We start from the raw sequence: 19,828 nt of genomic DNA, 5'->3' as shown, positions 1-19,828 counted from the left end.
TGCTAGGCAGAAATACAGTTTCCCTGCTTCTCATGCAAAAAAGGCAATAACTCATGCAAGTCTGTTCTGCATCATTCTTGCATCTCTTCTTTAATACAACATCACATATCAATGCAAAAGCAAGGTAAACAAGGTAAAAGGCAAATTTCTTGCTGGTGTAAGCTGGCAGAACTCTGCTAAATGGAGCCATGTCTTCATAGCAGCCACTAATTTGGCCAGTACTCTGTTTATACTGTAACTCTCTAGGATCACCTGACTGTTTCAGACACATTGCATGGCAATGCACATGGATGAGAGAGAACCTCTGCAAAGCATCACTGTGTTACTACATGAATAACATTTTTTTATTACATCTGTGAAGCTCCATTAGACTAATGAATAACCAAAAGTTGGTAGTGAATGAGGAAAATGAGAAAGCAAAGAAAACAGATGGGATAAAACCATTGGTGAGGATTACTGCAAGATCAGTGGTCAGTGAGTCAGAAGAACTCAAACTGGAATACTCCCTTTCAGAGTCCAGTAGGCTGGGGCTAGAGAAGAAAACACAAGGGAACTGAAGTAACAGGCCAAAAATTTGAAGTAATCAGTAAGGACTGTTCAGTGAGAATTGTGTCCTTCTAGAAAATGGGCTCTACAAAAAGAGCTCCTGGGATGCAGAAAGCCTGAAAGTCTTCTGACTTTGAGCACATCACTTGTTCTCCATGAGTAAAATAGAAACTAAAATCTGAAGGTGAATTAGCCTATGCTCATGGCTGAACTGCTTCTAGTTTATGACCAGCTTATTTTTGGTTAATCTTAGTATCTAAGCTGTGCCATGCAGGCACGTTCACAATAACGGAGGGGTACTAGGCTCAGTTTCGCATCTAACCACAATCAAAATGCAAATAAAAATTCATCAGCTGATTAACCAGATCAGCTTCAATGTTATTTGATTTTTTTTTTTTTTTGCTTTTGTTAGATTATTGTGGTTTGAAAGCAATAGCTGCCTTAGGAACCTCACTTAGAGTTTCCGTAAAGAATAAATCCAACGTGGTGTGAGGGTGACAAGAGTTTAACAAAATTTGAGAAGATTGCTCTGAATGAAGATAAATTTCCAAATAAGCCATTTACTCTTCAAAATTGCAAAGACAAATCACACAGATCAACAAATCCTAAATATAAAGGAGGTAATCTGAAGGCTGGCAGGAACAAAATTATGTCTCATTTTTATTATATACTACAAAAAAAAATCATTTAAATAGCCAAAACAATTTACTCAACTCCAAACATAGTACAAACAAAATCTAACAATGAATATAAAAATTAAACCATTTCTGAAAATATCTCTTTCTATTTAAAACTGAATCAAGTAAAGCTGTAACAGGTTGTGGTTTTTTTAAACTCTTGCTAACTGGCTGCTGAGATAAAAATAAAAACTAGCCATCAGCTCCTATTTTGTATTTGCAAAACCTAATTTAACGAGGAGATTTTCTAAAAAAACATTTCAATCTTCCTCTGTTACAAACCGTGACATGCCAAGCACCACTGTCCCTGTCTCCGAGTTTGTACATCTGTTTCCACACCTAGACTTAGAGCGATTTGCTGATAATCTCCAAAAGAGTTTAACCCCAAAATGAGAGATCTTTTATCTATCCAGGATGCTACCCGGATTCCTAAAATAGTTGGAGGGATTAATTATGGAATATGGGACTATCATGGAATTACAAATAATGAAGTCTGTCTCTACTCCCTAGATTGCAAGTTTGGTACCAAAGCCATTTTCAGTAGTTCTGCTCTTATGAATGCTTTCTCTCTTAGACCCCTTTTAAAAAAACCTCATTATCAAACCACAAACCCAATTTCTTTTGATCTTCGCAATGAAGAGTTTCATCTTATTTTTTAGTAAGACACAAAAAAATCTTGGACAACTTTGTCATCTTCCCCTAGTTGGGGAGGCAGAGGCAGGAGGGAGACTGCTATAAAACCATGTATTTCAAATTTCTAATTTAAAAGGTAATTTAAAAAAAAGTGATTCATAGCAAAGATGTTTTCCTTAGCATGAGAGAAATTCTACATTATGTTAATATTCAGATGTCTCAGTAAAAGAAATTGGAAGCAAAAATCAACTTACCTGTGGAAATACGGGCATAAAAACTATGGAACAATGGAGTGAAACTGCTGCAGATACCAAACGCGAGTCAGGTTTGAACTGCATTCAAACACAGCTCGAGCTTTCCTGTATGAGTCAGCTGCGTTGTTGATCTCTCCTTTTATTGGCTGCCTGCAAACATTGAAAATTTCCTGGTCAGATATACAAGCTGTAACTCTTTAGTGACTGCAGACGGGTTTTCACAGGCTGATTTGTTAACTGTAATTAATGAGAGCGATTACAGAAAAAGAGGTTGGATAAGTGCTTTTTACACAATGAGGAATGCCAAGAGGGAAAGCTCTAACAGTGAAAAACACCATATTGGATATAGCCCAGACACAAAAGCATGTAGAACCGCATGCAGATTGTGCGGCTGACGCTTATCTCTGCAGTAGACCACGCCAATAGCACAAGTACAAAATTCCCTTAAACTTCTTAAGTCGAGTTGATCTTAAAACAGGAAAAAAATGCCGGTTTTCTGGTTAGAGGGTAAGTAAGCATAGGGGTAACGTAAGATGGCAAAGAAGTAAGGATCAATAGTCTCTCAAGTAGCCCTGCTGAAAAGGATGTAGGCTTTATGGTGGAAGTTAAGTTGATCATGAGACAACAGTGCGCTCTCAACGCAAGTGGGGAAAATTGCATACTGGGCTACACTAGAAATGCAGTCAGCAAATTGAGAAAAGCTACAGAATCAGAATCACAGAATGGTGGGGGTTGGAAGGCTCGTCTAGAGATCATCTAGGTAAACCCCCCTGCCAAAGGAGGTTCACCTAGAGCAGGTTGCACAGGAATTTATCCAGCCAGGTTTTGAATCTCTCCAGAGAAGGAGACTCCACACCCTCTCTGGGCAGCCTGTTCTAGTGCTGTGGCACCCTCAGAGTAAGGAAGTTTTTCCTTATATTCAGATGGAACTTCCCATGTTCCAGTTTGTGTCCGTTCCCCTTGTCCTGTCCCTGGGCACCACTGAAAAGAGTCTGGCCCCATCCTCTTGACACCCACCCTTTAGATACTGATAAGCATTGATGAGATCCCCCCTCAGTCTTCTCTTTTCCAGGCTAAACAGCCACAGGTCTCTCAGCCTTTCCTCGTAAGAGAGGTGCTCCAGATCCCTGGTCATCTTTGTAGCCCTCCACTGGACTCTCTCCAGTAGTTCATTGTCTTTCTTGAACTGGGGAGCCCAGCACTGGAGGCAGTACTCCAGATGTGGCCTCACTAGAGCAGAGTAGAGGGGGAGGATGACCTCCCTCGACCTGCTGGCCACACTCTTTTTAATGCACTCCAGGATCCCATTGGCCTTCTTGGCCACAAGGACACATTGCTGGCTTACGGTCAGTTTGTCCACCAGGACTCTCAGGTTCTTCTCCACACAGCTGCTTTCCAGCAAGTCAACCCCTAACCTGTACTGGTGTATGGGGTTATTCCTCCCTAGGTGCAGGACCCTACGCTTGCCACTGTTGAACTCCATTAGGTCCCTTCTCCACCCAGCTCTCCAGCCTGTCCAGGTCTATTTAATGGCAGCACAACCTTCTGGTTTATCAGCCACTCCTCCCAGTTTTGTGTCATCAGCAAATTTGCTGTGGGTACACTCTGTCCCCTCATCCAGGTTGTTGATGAAGAGGGATGCCAACAATAACAAGAAGGGCTTCTCAGGTATGTCAACCAGAAAAGGAAGGTTAAAGAAAGCATACCCACCCTGATGAGCAAGAATGTCAAACTAATAACAACAGATGAGGAGAAGGCCGATATTCTCAACAACTTTTTTGCCTCAAGTCTTCACTGCCAACCTCTCTCCTCACACCTCCCAAGCTGAAGGACCGCAAGACAGGGACCTGGGGTGACAAAGTCCCTCCCACTGTAAGTGAAGGCAAGGTTCATGATCACCTGAGGAACCTGAACATACACAAGTCCATGGGACCTGATGATATACATCCCAGAGTCCTGAGGGAATTGGCTGATGTAGTTGCCAAGCCACTCTCCATGATATTTGAAAAGTCATGGCAGTCAGGTGAAGACCCTGGTGACTGGAAGAAGGGAAACATTACACCCGTTTTTAAAAAGGAGGACCCCGGGAACTACTGACCTGTCAGGCTCACTTCTGTGCCTGGGAAGATCATGAAACAGAGCCTCCTAGAAGCTATGCAAAAGCACAGGGAGGACAGGGAGGCGATTCGAGACAGCCAGCATGGCTTTACTAAGGACAAGTCCTGCCTGACCAACCTAGTGGCTTTCTACAATGGAGCGACTACATCAGTGGACAAAGGAAGAGCAATGGATATCATCTATCTGGGCTTCTGCAAGGCCTTTGACACAGTCCCCTCCAACATCCTTCTCTCTAAGTTGGAGAGATACGGATTTGATGGGTTGGACTGTTCGGTGGATAAGGAAGTCGCTGGATGGTCACATGCAGAGGGTAGTGGTCAATGGCTCAATGGGCCAAATTCTTCTCTATAGTAACAGGTACCAACCAGTGGCATAGGCAGATTTCTCTACTTCAGAGTTTCAAGATAGATGCTAGAGTTTTTATTTTTTTTTTCCCCCCTCAGTTGGGTAACACAGTACTAGAAAGGGACACTCAGGTTGCGGAATCTCCATCCTTTAAGCTTTTCTAGAGTCTGCAGGCAAAGCCATGGCTGACCTGATACAGCACTGCTGGTGGTCCTGCTTTGGGCCAGAGGCTGGGCTAGAAAATGCCAAAAGTCTAGAACATCTTTAATTTTGTGAAAAAGATATTCTGGCCTAATTGTGTTCCTGCTATGCCCCCAGCATATACATTCACACTGCAGGTTGATGGGACTGCTGGGTTCAGGGTGGAGACTTTAGGAGAAAGCAGTCATTTCAGTTGGTCACATTTATTGACTTTCTACTACATGGAAACTGTCTGTATTTATAGAGTCTGACTTTAAAAACCAGTGTCAATGAGATTCTGTCCACAGACTTCTGTTGGTTTTGGATCAAGTCCTAACCCCCCAACAGGGAGAGAACAAGCAGTAGGGCAGTTACCTAATCCTCCTATGATCACAGGAAAGTCCCCTGTATCTAAAAATCATGTGGCTAGGGCTCTGTGGCCTGAGAGGAAGCACGCTACAAGCAGGAAGCGTGGCGTATGCCTTCATGTACAATGCATTATTTCCTGACAGCCATAGCTATCTGACCAGCATCAGCTTTCTCTGCCCGGCACACCCCTCCAAAAATGAAATTAGTATGAAGGAGCTGAAGTGGCAAAGGTAAAACAGGCAGGCTGTGATAGTCCTGGAGAAGGCTCTAGAAGCATGTCAAATTGCTGTGGTCACAGGATCCTCCTCCCCTTGGCTTTGATTTGTCAACAATGCATTCATTTGTGTCCGTAGTCTACACTTCTGTAAAGTACATTAAAAATGTTTTCCTCTGTTTAAGGTATTAGCCTGTCAGGCTCAGACTGTACTGCAGCAGAATCACAACTGATAAAAATCCTTTCAACTAATTAAAGAAACTTCTTAGGGGGAGCTTTGTAGAGAGTTCGAAGGACTTAATTTTGCAGAGATTCTTTGACACTTAAAGTAGTCTTAGATACTCCTGTATTTTTAGAATATCATGTGCTGGGGGAACAAAGCACTAGAACAATCCTGCATTTGTTTATTCCTTTTGACTATTGTTTTCAGCTTATAAAGAAACTCAGTATAAAACTATAAAGCTTAATTTTAATCCATATCTGGAGAAACCAGAAACATACAGGCCAATTTGCAGTGCAGGTCTGAACTAATTAATCATCACTGTTACTGAACGTGTTAATTAAAAAAACAGTTAGTATTTTACCTACACATAATTTACCCAGAGAAATTTAAAGTTCTCACATAATATGAAAGCTTATAAATAACGGGCAAGGAAAAAACCTGTATAGGCTCACACAAAGGCTGTCTTGTGCAGTAATTAGACAAAAATAAGAAAACTAAAGTTAGTTTGGCTGTAAGTTGTTGGGTTTTGAAGTTTGGTTTGTTTTTAATTATGGAAAATACTTGGGATAAAACCTTCAAGCAAGAAATAAAAGCAAGCAAGACAGACAATGAATCTATCTAATCGTCTATGCAAAGGATTCATTCATTGCCATACAGATGCCTAAATACATAGATGCTGGAGAAGTACAGACAGCTCTTGCCAAAAGCAGTAGCTGCTTGATGCCTAGAGACTGTGTACTATCATCAAGGATGGGGAAAGACTGAGATCCTAACAGAAACACCAGCAACTGAACTTCCAACCATATTCAATGGAAACAATGAACAGGAGGGTAATCTGAAGAGCACTTAAGATGACCATTATATGAGCATCTGCAGGATTCCTTATTTAATGAGTGAATCCAGCCATCACAACAGGATTGGAATTCCATGTAGCAGAAAATGTCTGACTATAACTGCAGGAAGACTTCAGAGATTGCACATTATTTCTCATATGTACATTTGTTCATGCTACGTGACAGCCTGAGTCTTTCGGAAAAGCCATGGATCTCAAAAAACCCAAAGACCAGTTTTTATTTCGTTCAGAAGACAAACAAAACTCTGAGCCCCTGAGCGTCAACGAACAAACAGGAAAAAACCACCATATTTAAGCTTTTCAAAGTGTCCAAAGAAGGTCTTTTAAAGCCTACCCATAACAATGCAAGAAGAACATTTGCTTTTTCAAGCCAAAATTGTTTTTGTGGCTCACTCACAAGCTAAGAAAGTATATAGGGAACACAAACATGTTCTTAACATCCTGAAAGTGGGAATAGTAGTGATGCCTAAAGGATAACACAGTTTAAGACATGAGTGGTTTATAGGTCTCCCCCTCATAATAGTCACACAGAACGAACCCAGTTACAGTCAAATTTAAAACAAAACAGTAGCTTTACAAGAAGCAGCATTAAAGGTCCACAGTGTAAGACAAAACATTAATAGAGCGAGTATGAGCAATAAGAGAATGACACAGAAGATCGAAGCAGTAAGATGACCCAAATACCAAAGCCTCTGATGCGTGTTCAGTAAATACTACACTTAAATATTTCAGAAGAGTTCCCATCATCATTTCTCGATCTGGTTATTCCAGTTGAGCATCTGTACAGGATAACTTTTGGCAAAGAAGTAGGTTCTAAGGTTTCTTTGGCCCTTCATGTATTTCAGGAGGTCTTGCAAATGAATATTAAAATGTTGTTAGGCTTTGAATTTGTGGGATTCAGATACTCTGTATTTCACCTTTATCAAATGTTATCTGTATTGCATCAGTGCAGCCAATGATATAATCATCTTGCTCTAGAGATAGAGCTCCAAACAGGCACGATACTTGCCCACTGTAATGGGATACTTCAAGATGCAAAAGTATGGTTACCACGTCATGGATTTGCAGTTGAACTAAGGTGCCTTTTTTTTTTTTTTTTTTTTTTCCAAGAAAATGGTTTCCTTAAACACCCATATGATGCTATTTTGGAAAATAGTTGTAACATTCACCTGGTCATTAACAAGATACTCTTTCTAGTTATCACAGCTACAGGCCTTAGGCAGTTTCTGTAAAATAAGCAGTGCCAAGCAGCTCTGCTAATTAAATTGTAACACAAAAATTTATTAATTCTTTACCCAACTGTTTCAAATAGTGGCATCTTAAACAGGTATCACACAATTCATGTAATGTGAACAATAAGATGAAGAACTCCTAGACTGCAGAGAGCTTAAGGTATCACACCTCAACTTGTTAAATGATTTGTAAGAAGTGCCCTAGTCCACATGCCAAGCATTTGCAATCTGTTTTGGAGCGTGATATACTAAACAGTATTAAGACAGGGTGGAGAAATGCTAAACCTCCAGGTTGTCCATCAATTATGTCCCTGCAGATAAATAGTTCCAGTAAGCTAATGGTGAAATGGCAGAGGCCTAGATTGTATGACCTTGCTGTGAACGTATAGCATAGGTATGTAAGAGAATATAAGCAAGCTTTCAAAGCCTTTATGCATACCAAGCAAAACTCAAGCTCTTCTAGGCAAAGGAACATCACACGCAATCCCTCCTTACTCCCCTAAAGATACCTGTTCCAAGGAGAAAGTACAGCCATGTTGACCAAATCCCCAAAAGAAGCCCATCCTATAGAAGAGCACAGCACTAACATCTTTACCACGCAATGCCTGCCTCCGGGATTTTCCACTGGAAAGTGGGCAAGTTTTTTGAATTGGCTTGATCCTAAGCGTTGCATTTTCTCTACCTGACAATTCTGAAATACAAAAATATGCAATTGAGCACAAATAATCAACAAAGACTTTTTTAAAAAGAATCTAATCTAAATGTCATTTTTCCATTGTGGGGCTAGTTTGGGTTGGTTTGAGATTTTTTGGGTTTTTTTTCAAAGTTGCAATAACGTGTACATTAAAGGCATCTGAAAGATACAGATTGCTACTGACTTCCTTTTAAGTGTTGGTATAATCAAGTCTGCTTGTAGGCCACTTGCATTTAGTGACAGAAAGAATTCTGAATCGCTATAGTAAATGTCCGTGGACTTTCAGTCATCTAGGAAAACGCTCTGCTTATGGTAAAACTGTGTTCCACTAAGATTGTTTTCTATTGAGTTCATTTGGCCATTAACACACTAAACTGGAATTAAGTCCAACGCTGCTGGAGATGAGTACTTCTTACTCTTCTGTGGAAAGCAGCCAACTAACACAGAGGATCTAAAAAAGGAGAATTTACCTTCGTTTCCCAACAGTCTTTCCAACCACAAGTGTCATTGCCCTTTGCGGATCAAAGAAGCCTTTGTCAACCTGAGAAATTTTAGCTGGGCTAAAATCCATGAATTACATGAGTGATGTGAAGGGATAGCATGTAAAAAAAAAATTAAGCAGATCTTTTTATTCCAAACAAATTTATACATTTATGGAACTTTAATCCTGGTCAAAAATTATTAATACAATAGTTTTAACAAATCTTGCAGTAATCAAGAGGGTAAGTACAAGTTTCAGCTTTCATTTGGAGACTGCCAAATCAAAACCCTCTGAAAATCTATTCATTACAGACCCAAGAGTTTGGAAGACAACTAAAAAGAACATGTGACGTTGTTTTTTATTACACGTAATCTCATTGAAAACATATTAGTTTGAGAGGTGGAATTTTTGAATGTTTGAGATGGCAACATTGCATATGAACTTCTCAAAGGAGGCTAAACATTGCAGTCTGGCTTTTGTCTAGCACTTTCTTCCAGTAAATTTTTAATTGCTTACCCCATGGAGATCACTGTCATTTCTCCTGTGAAAGCAATGAGAGAACAGGGACACACAGCAAGAGATACACGTAAGCAGTGTCCAAACAAGCTAGAGAACCTAAATGCTCTCTGTCCTCAGTACAGTGTTGCCTATTTAGCTGTCTTGCTAGCTTTCTTTGCAAGCCAGTGTTTCATCTGTAGCAAAGACAATTGAGCCAAAACATAAAGAAATTAATAGTCACATGGTTTAAGAAAATGTTGCAATAATGCAGCATAATCTTGGGACTGATATTCTGACTTTTTAGCTTCTCAATTATCGAACTATCCATTTTAATATAGGCAAATTAACTGAAGAGTAAACTACTGTTCTACTAATATAATCTTAGGTACTTTTTTGCCTTTTGCTTTTTAAATCTGAAAACAGCAGTGTGGCATGAGTGAAAACAGGCTGTATGGGGTGGACTTTGTTCTATTGTGTTCTTTCCAGGAAGCAGCAACAAAAAGAAATGACCTATTGCAAATTCCCCCTTTGTACTGTGAGGGACAGAAAACCACTAAGGCTTATCCATGTCCTGAAGCGACATATACACCCACTTCCTCTTGGCTTCAGTAGTACAGGAAAGTAGGTAGCAAAACAGACAACTGCATGGAAAACATTAAAAAGGAAACATTTAGAAGTTGTGCAAGAGAAGCTGATGACCCCTAACACCAGCAGGTTTAGGGAAAAGTCATGGTCTTTCCAGATTACGTAGATGCCAGATGTAGGCCCAGGTTTATAATTGAAGCAGCTGGCATTAAGTATATTTCCACAATATATTAAGTATATTTCCACAATGGTATGCACGTCTGCAGAAAATATTTTCCTCTTGAAGCAAAATACAACAGCACACATTTGGCAGTGTGAGCTCCAAATTTAGTGACTCTCCGGATTAATAGGCAATGGTTTTACTGCCACTCAGAAACAACGAAACAGCATGAAGGAATGAGCAAACGGGAGTCTCACAAAGTTCAAAGGGAAATGCCAAGTTACACACCTGGGAGGAATAACCCCAAGAACCAGTACATGCTGGGGGCCAACCAGATGAAAAGCAGCTCCGCAGAAGAGAATTTTGGGGTCCTTAGTAGATAAGCAGCTGAATGTGAGCCAGCAATGTGCCTTTGTGGCACAAGGACAACAAGCATCCTGGGATGCATTAGGAAGAATGTTGCCAGTAGGTCAAGAGAGATCTTGCTCAGCACTACTGAGACCACATGTGGAGTTTCATCATGGTTAAGCAACTAAGGTTTTGGGTTTTTTTTTTCTTTCCCTTTTAATATCTTTTCCTTCTAGTCTTGTTTCTAAAGACCATTAACATAATCTAAAGTGGGGATTTCCACAGTTGGCTCATGTTTGTATATGCATTTGCATCACTAGCTGCTGTCTTGTTTAATAACATTAGAAAGCGGACCCATCAGAAAGACCAAACCCAAAAATAGTTTATTAGTAACTAAATATTAAAAATATATCTGTGGCCATAATATATAAAGTATTCTAACAGCATCCTGAATTTTATCTAGTCTCGTGCTTTTGAGCTTCCTGTGATACGGCATTGTCTAGAAAACATATATATTGTTTTTATGTGTTTCTTTTCTACAAGCTATAGAGTAGGATACAGACAGTTAGCTTGGAAGGGTTCAGCTAAACTTCATCAGTTTCTAAACGGTTAAGTTTTAAATTACATTTAATACCTGTTGTCATTAATAAATGATAAATAGGTAAATTGGGCCTGTCAACCCAATTTGAGTTGCCACACATGGTTTAATCAGATAAACAAAATTAAGGTTACCTAAAGGTTTTTCTCATAGTTTTTTTTCCCCTCCCCACAATGCCATGAGGAAGTTGGGGTCAGAGGCTCACATGAGTTTCATCACTGCCTTTGCCTGCATGCCTATAGAGAGCAGTTGCTTAACTTTCCCGCCCTACATTTTTAATAGTCAAAAATTGTTGAAACTGTGTTGCTAAGTCAGATCAGAATAGCACAACTAGCAACTTCACTATGCTCCTGTAACTGTAAAAGCTCAGTTCCTGAGGCTTGCAGAAAGTGCAGTAGAGTCTCTCTGCAGTGTCACACTGTGATATAGGTGTTGTAAGCATAACATAGATCAAAAGAAATGTGAATGAAGCAATCAGAAAGGCTGACAAAAACTAAAAACAGAAATATTAAGTCCTACTGTGATATGTCACAGTTTATTAACAACAATTCTAACTATAATTGAATTCTCAGAATTCACAATCAAGAGTTCATGAGCTTCCTAAAGCTTGGCCTACAAGGAACACAATGCTAAAGCCCTCGTACCACATCTCAATCTCTACACTGCCCACAGTATTGTAATAATTTAAAAAGTCTGAACTATGTTTTACTCAGGAAAAAGATTCTCAAAGATACTGACTTCCCAAAAGTTGTTTGAAAATAAGGAGCTTGGTAGAAGAGAGAAAGAGAGAGAACATGTATGAAGACAAATCAGCAGTGCTACAGCCAGAGATAAGTTCTTATGGAACTCTAAAGACACTATTTGTCACTAGGTTCATGCTGCAGCTTCAATATACCTGAATTAAAAAAATTTATTAACCACAAGTCTTCAGAAAATTATGCTGTATGAATTTCAACACCAATGCAACTACTTATAATTCAAGTTTTCAATTCTTTCCATCCCAACTGCTCTTTGTCTTGCCTAACTTCACGTGCACTTAACACTACTTCTTTTGTTTACAGAGAAGCAAAAACAAACTGTAAGAGAAAGGCCACTATAATGATTTATCCTACATTGATATTATTCTATATCCGTTAGAACGCTTGTTTAACAAAAAGAAAGTTACTGCATTGCTCCTTTTAGACAATGTTCATGATTATTAGTAATAGAAAGCTGCAAGAGTGGGCTGCTCTGCAAAGGAAGGTGAGCAGGAGCCACAGGGAACAGGATACAAGCAGGGACCATGTCCTTACCAGGAAAGGTTGCAGTATTCAAGCAAGTGGAGCAGAACAGAAGAGGCCTCGCGGTCAACACACAAGCCTAAGCAAAGAGGCAGGTCCAAGGGCAAATCCCAATCAGCAAGGTATAAGCTGAGATCAAACACACCACCAAGGTAGCTCAGAGGAGAAACACCAGCAAAAGCCTGATCTTCAATACAGTTCCTGGGCCAATGGGCAGACAGCATGTGGCTGGGTGGAGGTCCCAGATGATGCTGATGAGGACAATCAGGGACTGTTGTTGCTCCCAGGGCCCTGACAGGTCATAGCCTATCTTCCCTTATAGGTCTTCGAAAGTACTGAGTTTGTGTAAAAGGGTTTAGTGTGGATTTATTAGGCTCTAATGAATTTTTAATCTGTAACTGTTTGGTAGTCTTTGGTGGGATCTGTTTTGGAATGTCTAATGCTAATCTTAAAAAGAATTATTTTAATAATATTGTATGCTATAATGCAACTTCCATGCATTTCTGATTAGCTATTGGTCAAAGCTACAGAATTTAGTATTGTTACCTGTTCTGAAAAAGTCTCTAATTTTAGTGCTCTAAGTGTCTTCTCCCTTATCTTTTTGGTGGTGCTCCCAAAAAAGCATGTTTTGACAGACTGGTGAATAAGTTTTGTTTCCTTTAGCACAGGGACTGTTTCACAGACATTGCAAGTTTCATGTCTGTGGTATCCTTCTAGAGGAAACTCGTGATGTATTTGGAGGAACTTCATCAGCAGGTGGAAAGCCATGAGGGAAGTATCAGAGAAAAAACAGTTTCTCTAGTTTCTAATAGGCTTCATGTGAGCTAGCTTCTTCCTAAACTAGGAGTTAACACATTGCCGTCTGCTGGAGACTTTAGAAAATGAAGGCTTTGTTCTTGGTCAGTATGTAAAATCACAAAAGTCATTATTAGAATCAGGTTTGATGTGAGAATGGTGTTCAGGTAACACTGCATGTGACTTTTTATAAAAAGCTGTCTTCAGGCCTCAGTGCTGCTTGGCAGATGGAGGAGGATTACCCTGTTCATGAAGCCTCCTATGCAGTCCTACAGTGACCGCTCACAAGTGCCTACTGACCAGCACTTGACTTGCGGTGGTAGAAGCTAAGTACTCCATGTACAGAACAAGTATCATGAAATGAAAAGAAATACTCACAGGTGAATAAAGATGTTAAAAATTAAGTTATCCTTGTCATGTGAATATACTATATTGATGTTGTGACACATTATATCCCATTTGAAAGGCTACTCTTTTGTCTTCTAAGAAAAATCAGTGTACGTGCTGAATCACACAGACAACGACACTTTTTGTTTCATGAGGTCACGTGCTAGTTTGAGCATTGAAGTCTGAGAATTGAAAAACTTAAGTTATTTTTAAACTGAGTTCACACTGCTGTATCTACAAGAATAAAAAGGTACTAAAGAAAATCTATTTTTATTTTACTTTCTCATACCTCAACATAGTTTGATTTTGTCGAGCCGCCACATTACCACTACTTCTCTCTCTTATCCTTTCAGTATGAGGAAAAATATGGTTGAGTTTTTTTCTGCTATTTCACCAGTGGGGTTTTCTGGTAAATTTTTGTAGCCTTACTTGCAAAACATCCACTTTCATTCTGAGAATCTGGGACCTATTTTCAGATCCACTTTAGAGGGAAAACTTTCCCTTTCAGCATAGTGTAACATAACTGCTTGTCCTTTTCATATGTTCTGCTTGCAAGTTTAATCTCAAGATGCTTAGCAGTGTTGCATATGTAAGGCAGAAAATAAGGAATATTACACTTTTAAAAAAAATAGGGTGGAAAACTAATGGTTTGTTTCTAGCCTTGAAACAGTTCATATGTTGAGAATATTGTTGTCCTTGCTGGGCTGTGTTGTGTAGCTGCTGTTTCCCCTTGCTGCCTTTTCCACAAGTTTGCTTTTTTTGTTTTACCTCATTGCTTGGAAGGATTGTAAGCTGTGGCTGAAGCAAGGCTGATGTGCATTTTATTGTGCTTAGCACAAAAAAGTTCTCATCATAAATCAGAGAGTCGCTGTAGCGGTGCTGAACAAATAGGTATAAGGTGAAATGAGAGAGAGATACACAAGTGTTTGAAGTGGAAAGCACTACCAAAGATAGTGGTAACAACTGAGATTTGTAGGGGAATGGGAGTTACACGGTAAACAAGATGGCATTTTCTAATATTATCTGTTCTGGAAGGCATATCCTATGAGGAGTGGCTTGTCTAGTTGGGAGAAAGAGGCTGAGGGGAGACCCCTGAGGAGGTGATGGGGAGAGGGAGGTTCTTGTCTCTTCTCCCTGGGATCCAGTGATGGGACACATGGGAATGCATCAAAACTGTGACGGGGACGTTTAGACTGAACATTAGGAAACATTTCCTCATTGAGAGGCTGGTTGAATGTTGGAACAGGCTTCCTAGAGAGGTGGTTGATGCCCCAAGCCTGTCAGTGTTATAAAGGCATTTGGACAATGCCTTTAATAACATGCTTTAACTTCGTCAGCCCTGAATTGGTCAGGCAGTTGGACTAGATGATCATTGTAGATCCCTTCCTACTGAAATAGTCTATTCTCTATGGAGAGATTTAAGCAGGGAGGTGCACGTGAACTGGATTTTGAGCTTGCCGCAGAGTTGGTAGGTGAGGGAGGGAGCAGAAACCTTCAATCCTAAGGTCAGAAGGAGTAATTTTTTTAAGGCCAAAGGAGGCAGAAAGGTTAGAGGATTCCAGCAGGCATCTGGGAGAGTGGTAGCTGTGGACAAAAGGATGCACAAACAGTAGGAGCCTTAGGGGAAACCCTGGGACCAACATAGAGAAAGGTTCAGCTCTTTAGTTTATGGAGGATGATAATGACAATGTTTCTCTCCCTCCTCTGAACATTACAACAGGCTTTTAATGCTCTCTACAGCTTGCATTTAGGTTGGTTAAGATAAACCCAACGTGCTGGAGGGTTGGATGGGACTGCTGGAGAGGGCACTTTGAACCTGAAAGGCTATGATGGAAACTGAGGATCAAAGTGGTATATTACTTCACGTGGTCCAGGGTGTAAAACTAAAAAAAAAAAGTTAGGAGGAAAAGAACAGGCCTGCTTCGTTTTAGAAATGTCAACGGCTCATTCTCAGATGGTGGGGGTAAAATTATTTGTAATTCAGAAATCAATACTAAAAACTTTGTATATTCTTTTAAAAACCTTGTATTTTTTTCCATAATTTCCTAGTACTGATGTATAAATAGGGATCTTTATAGCAGTCCTGGATGCTCAATAGTCTTAAATTGAGAAGTCAGAGCCCTCATACTTCATAACTCCTACCCTCCAGTGCTGTGCTGAGGAAATCCATAGGTGCAATCTTAATCCACAGTTGGCATCAGCGTGTCAGTCATACTTCCAGCAAGCCAGCTTGCCACACACATTCACTGTCCTTTGCTTCTGCATATCTGAGATTGAAATTTGACTTCAGAGCTTTTTTTAAGAAATCTTTTTACTCCTGTTACCAGCTGAATTTGATGTCACTGGCAGTAGTAAATGAGTAATAACTTAACAACCCTGCCAGGAAACTTTATGGCTGGAGGGTTTGAGTGAGTTTGCTGCGTGCTTCAGCCTTGTTTCACCACGCAGAGGCAGCACGGGATCACACAGCTTTGCTCCATGCCAGCTGTAACATTTTTAGACTGGGCAGTGTGCAGTAATGCTGGACCCAAATTCCTCACATAGACAGTATAGGGAAAGGTCCTGGTCCCTTGGAGGACTGAGGGGAGAGAGAAGAGTTAGTGATGAGAGGAAAGGGTGGAGTGCTTTACGTGTAGCTCTCACTGACCTAGCAGAATATATGGTTGTCCAGTACGTCATCAAGATCAAATCAAGAGGCTTATGACTGCTTTATGGGATCTGTGCTCTCATATGATCAGGTAGCGTCAAGAGCTGCAAGCATCCTCTTTTTTCCAGTTTGCATCGCTTTTCCTTGTCACCTGGATGGCGTGGAGTATAACATATGGGCGTAACACATGCCATTTACAGTTGGTTGATATTCTGCTGATCCAGCACAGGAAAGGGAAGGACGATCTTGTGATAGGGTTTGAAATCATAATTTCCCCTGACCTTGATGCCTCTGACTTTGATTTTGTGTGTGTCTATGGGCAAGTCACTCAGTGGCTTGTGCCTCAGGTTCCTTATCAGTAAAATTAACAAGAATATTTTTATGAGGATAGTTCCAGATTCATTTAATGCTAATGCTATTCTTGATAACCAGTGCTCATGTTCAAACTGAGTTGTGGGTATGTTCATGCCAGTAACTTGAAAAATAATCTTCTGTGGTTTGAAGCCCTCTTTATTAGTAAAAAGAGGAATGATTTTACCTTTAGGCAAGTCTACTTGCTTTTGATAAAAATGTTGGTTTAACTTATCTGAAAGAGTATTAACAGCAGGCTCAATTTAGCAGAACAAGTATGAAATAGCGTCATCTGTGCAGCAGAGGTCACTGCTGCATTATTTGGATAAGTGTTGCCATGTGGTTGATAGGCCTGACCAAAAGGATTCACAAGAATTCACAAGAAATACTGTGATTTCAAGCAAATAAAGATTTCCCTGAATTTTTTATTTCTTGGAAACACAGAGAAAAAGCACCAGATGAGCTATATATACAGAATTTGTACTGCTGAGATTCCTCACCTGTTTGTCAAATTTGGTCTTAACAGTTTCAAAGGCTGGTAGGAAAATCACAGACATATAATACAGGAGCTATTTTCATGTCATGTCTTTCACTCCTAACACCCACATAACTGACAAGAATCAGGTCACAATGTTGGGGAGAGTCCACTTGGCAGGTCTGTTTTGGAGACCACAGGAAAATACAGTGTTCCTGGAATAAAGAAAAGCATACTATTAAACTATCTTGCCACTCCTGAACACTCATTAAAAAATTACTGACCTAAAAAAAAACCAACCAAAAACCCAAAACACGCCATCAACAGTCAAATAAAAAAAATTTTAAATTAAAAAAAAATTTAAAATAAAATATTTTAAAAGACAAATTAAAATTAAAAAGTTTTAATTTTTTTATTATCAAAAGCTTTTTATTTTTAAAGAAAAATAAAAAATAATAGGAAATAAAAAAAAATAAAGTGACATATCAGTTTCCACCATATTTCATTCATTACATTTCTACTGGCATCTAGGTGCTCAAAAATCAACTATACTGGCACAACATACTAATGAAAATTTAGTTATGCATAGAAAATAAAAGGCTGTTTTCAAGTTGCCCATAAAATAAGTATGAACAACCAGAAGAGAAACACTTGACCCTAAAGAAGCTAACAGGCAGCTTTTAATTTACCCTGGGTGAAAGTTTGTCCTTTTACCCAAAAGGAAGACATTCCTAACTACCAAGAGCCCAATTCAGGCAGGACGCATGCTCTGTTAACTGCAATTCCTCATCAGCTTTTCTGCACTAGCAGCAAATTTGCCTTTTCTGTGGGTTTGACGTGGAGTATCTGTAGCATCCCTGAACTCAACAAACGTGTCTCCCTGCTCCCCCAGCCCCATGCGTGCAATTACCTGAGCAGCGAGCGGAATCAGCCATGCAGGATTTTCTTCACATGCCACAGAAGGTGACCTGGGAGAAGAGGAGAGAAATGACCCTGTTTGTCACACCCAGCCAACGGGGGTGAGACGGAAGACTCCCACCCCACCTCTGCCCTCGGAAGTGGGGCCGGGACGGACCCTCCACATACAGAGGCCACCTGGCATGAATTTCATCCCCGAGTGAAGAGGCCAGGCTCCGGGCTGGCAGAAGGATGACTCGCCTCCCCACTGCTCAGAGCTCTGTGCTGGGGACAGCCCTGCCTCTTGAGCTGTGCGGGGAGTGCAGCCCAGATGGACAGCGGATGGTCCAGCCAGCAGACTCTCCAGCTAGTTGCAGCTCCTGCTCACTACCGCTGCCAGCAGTCTTACCTCTGACAAAAGCATGCTGCAGGCAGCGGACACCTCGTCTGGCTCCAGCTCCTGCTTGCCACAGCTCTCGCTAATCCAAGGCCCCTCTCTGAACTGAAGCTCCAGTTGATTTCAGCTCCTTCTCCCTACAAGCTCCAGCTGTTTGCAACAGTGTGGTCTTTTGACCAGGGTGTCAATCAGTCACCATCATATTTTGAGTATTATGATTAAACATCACAGCTGTAAACATAATAAAATAAATATTAACTGGTTTGTATGAGTAATTACTTAGTAACTATTCTAAGCAGTGCACAAAGAAGAGCTCGACTCGAAGAGGCCACGTGGCGTCTGAAAAGCATCTTTTCCCCCACAGACCATTGAGTTCAGCTGGGTGCGTGACAGCCTCCCGAGCTTCGGGGTCCCACGGGTCCAGACCCCCCACCTCTGGGGAGCCTCCACGCACCTTGCCCACCCCCTGCTTTCCCCAGCAGCACACAATGCCCTCCCATCCCCCTCTGCAAAACCGGCCACCTGGCTTCTGGTCTTGGTCCCCAAACCAGCTCACTTAGTGCCCATTTCTAAGACCCAAAACCCAGCTGCTGAGCCTCTGCTCAAGCCCCGAAAACGCAGGACTTGACCCCTGTTCCTGAGCCCAAAGCCACACAACTCCCTCTGTTTCTGAGCCTCAAAACCAGACACACGAGCCTGTTTTCCAGCCCCAGGAACACGAGTCCTGGTCTCCGTGTCAAGCCCCAAACCAGCTTCCCCTCTCTGCTTCCCGACCCCTTTTGGAGCATCCTTGGACGATGCTGAGGGGCAGGGGGACCGCAGCCACCTCACAGCCCGGCACTCCCAGGGAACCACGGGCACTTTAGGGGAGCGCTGGAGAGCTACGGAGGGCCCGGACCCCGCTTTCTTACCGCCGTTCCGGGCTTTATTTCTCCGGCATCGCCAGCCCCGCACCCCGAGCACCCCAGGCCGAAGGGACACCGCAGGGAGCTGGGCCCAGCCATCCCCCTCCGACTCGACTATTCCCCCCTCAGGCCCCCCCGTTCCCCCAGCCCACTCAGGGCCCTCCCGGCCCCCTCCCACCACCCCTCAGGGTCCCCTCAGGCCCCCCGCTCACCTTGACACGGTCCAGCTGCCTCACAATGTGCTCGCGGCGGCCCCGCAGGCCCAGCCCGGCCCGACCAAGCACCCGCCCGGCAGACCCCGCTTTCCGCCCAGACCGCCCCGCTCCGATTTCGAGCTGGCCGCCATTTCCCCCCGGCCCCCTCCGCTTCCGGAGCGCCCCAGCCCGGCCCGGCTCGCCCAAGACGCGCGCCCATTGGCCACTGCCCGCCCCCCACTCCTCAGGTAGCCCCACTCCATTAGCCAGTCGTCGCCGTCAATCACCCCCGGCGAGGCGATCCGACCAATGGGAGCGCGGCGCCCGCGCTCTGATTGGCCCACCCTCCCGCCCATCCGCCCGGGAGCGGTTGCCATGGTGAAGACGCGCCGGAGGGGACGGGGGGCCGTCGCCGTGGCAACGGGGCCCTGCGGACGGGACCACCGGCGGGGAATTCACCCAAACCCGGTTTTTTCAACTTAAAAACTTTAT

The 19,828-nt window shown here is 42.1% G+C and overlaps 1 protein-coding gene across 5 annotated transcripts in view; it reads right to left on the bottom strand.

Annotated features, from left to right (window-relative positions):
- The window catches only part of LOC134515376 (receptor-interacting serine/threonine-protein kinase 2-like), a 34,218-nt gene extending 14,693 nt beyond the window's left edge, over positions 1–19,525 (bottom strand). For 2 of the 5 annotated variants that reach the window (XM_063334273.1, XM_063334269.1), the window contains exons 1-4: positions 19,355–19,525; positions 17,854–17,911; positions 16,969–17,158; positions 2,111–2,260 (exon numbers count right to left, since the gene is read on the bottom strand). The gene's annotated coding sequence lies outside the window, so the exon portion shown is untranslated. Of the gene's footprint in view, positions 1–2,110; positions 2,261–16,060; positions 17,159–17,811; positions 17,942–19,354 lie in introns of those variants that run through there. The other 3 variants (XM_063334270.1, XM_063334272.1, XR_010070961.1) reach the window with 3 other exon arrangements.
- Positions 19,526–19,828: the final 303 nt, after the last annotated feature.

The sequence above is a fragment of the Chroicocephalus ridibundus genome, chromosome 4 (assembly GCF_963924245.1).
Source record: "Chroicocephalus ridibundus chromosome 4, bChrRid1.1, whole genome shotgun sequence".
NCBI classification, from domain to species: Eukaryota; Metazoa; Chordata; class Aves; order Charadriiformes; family Laridae; genus Chroicocephalus; species Chroicocephalus ridibundus.
This window is presented reverse-complemented; position numbering and strand designations above follow the sequence as displayed.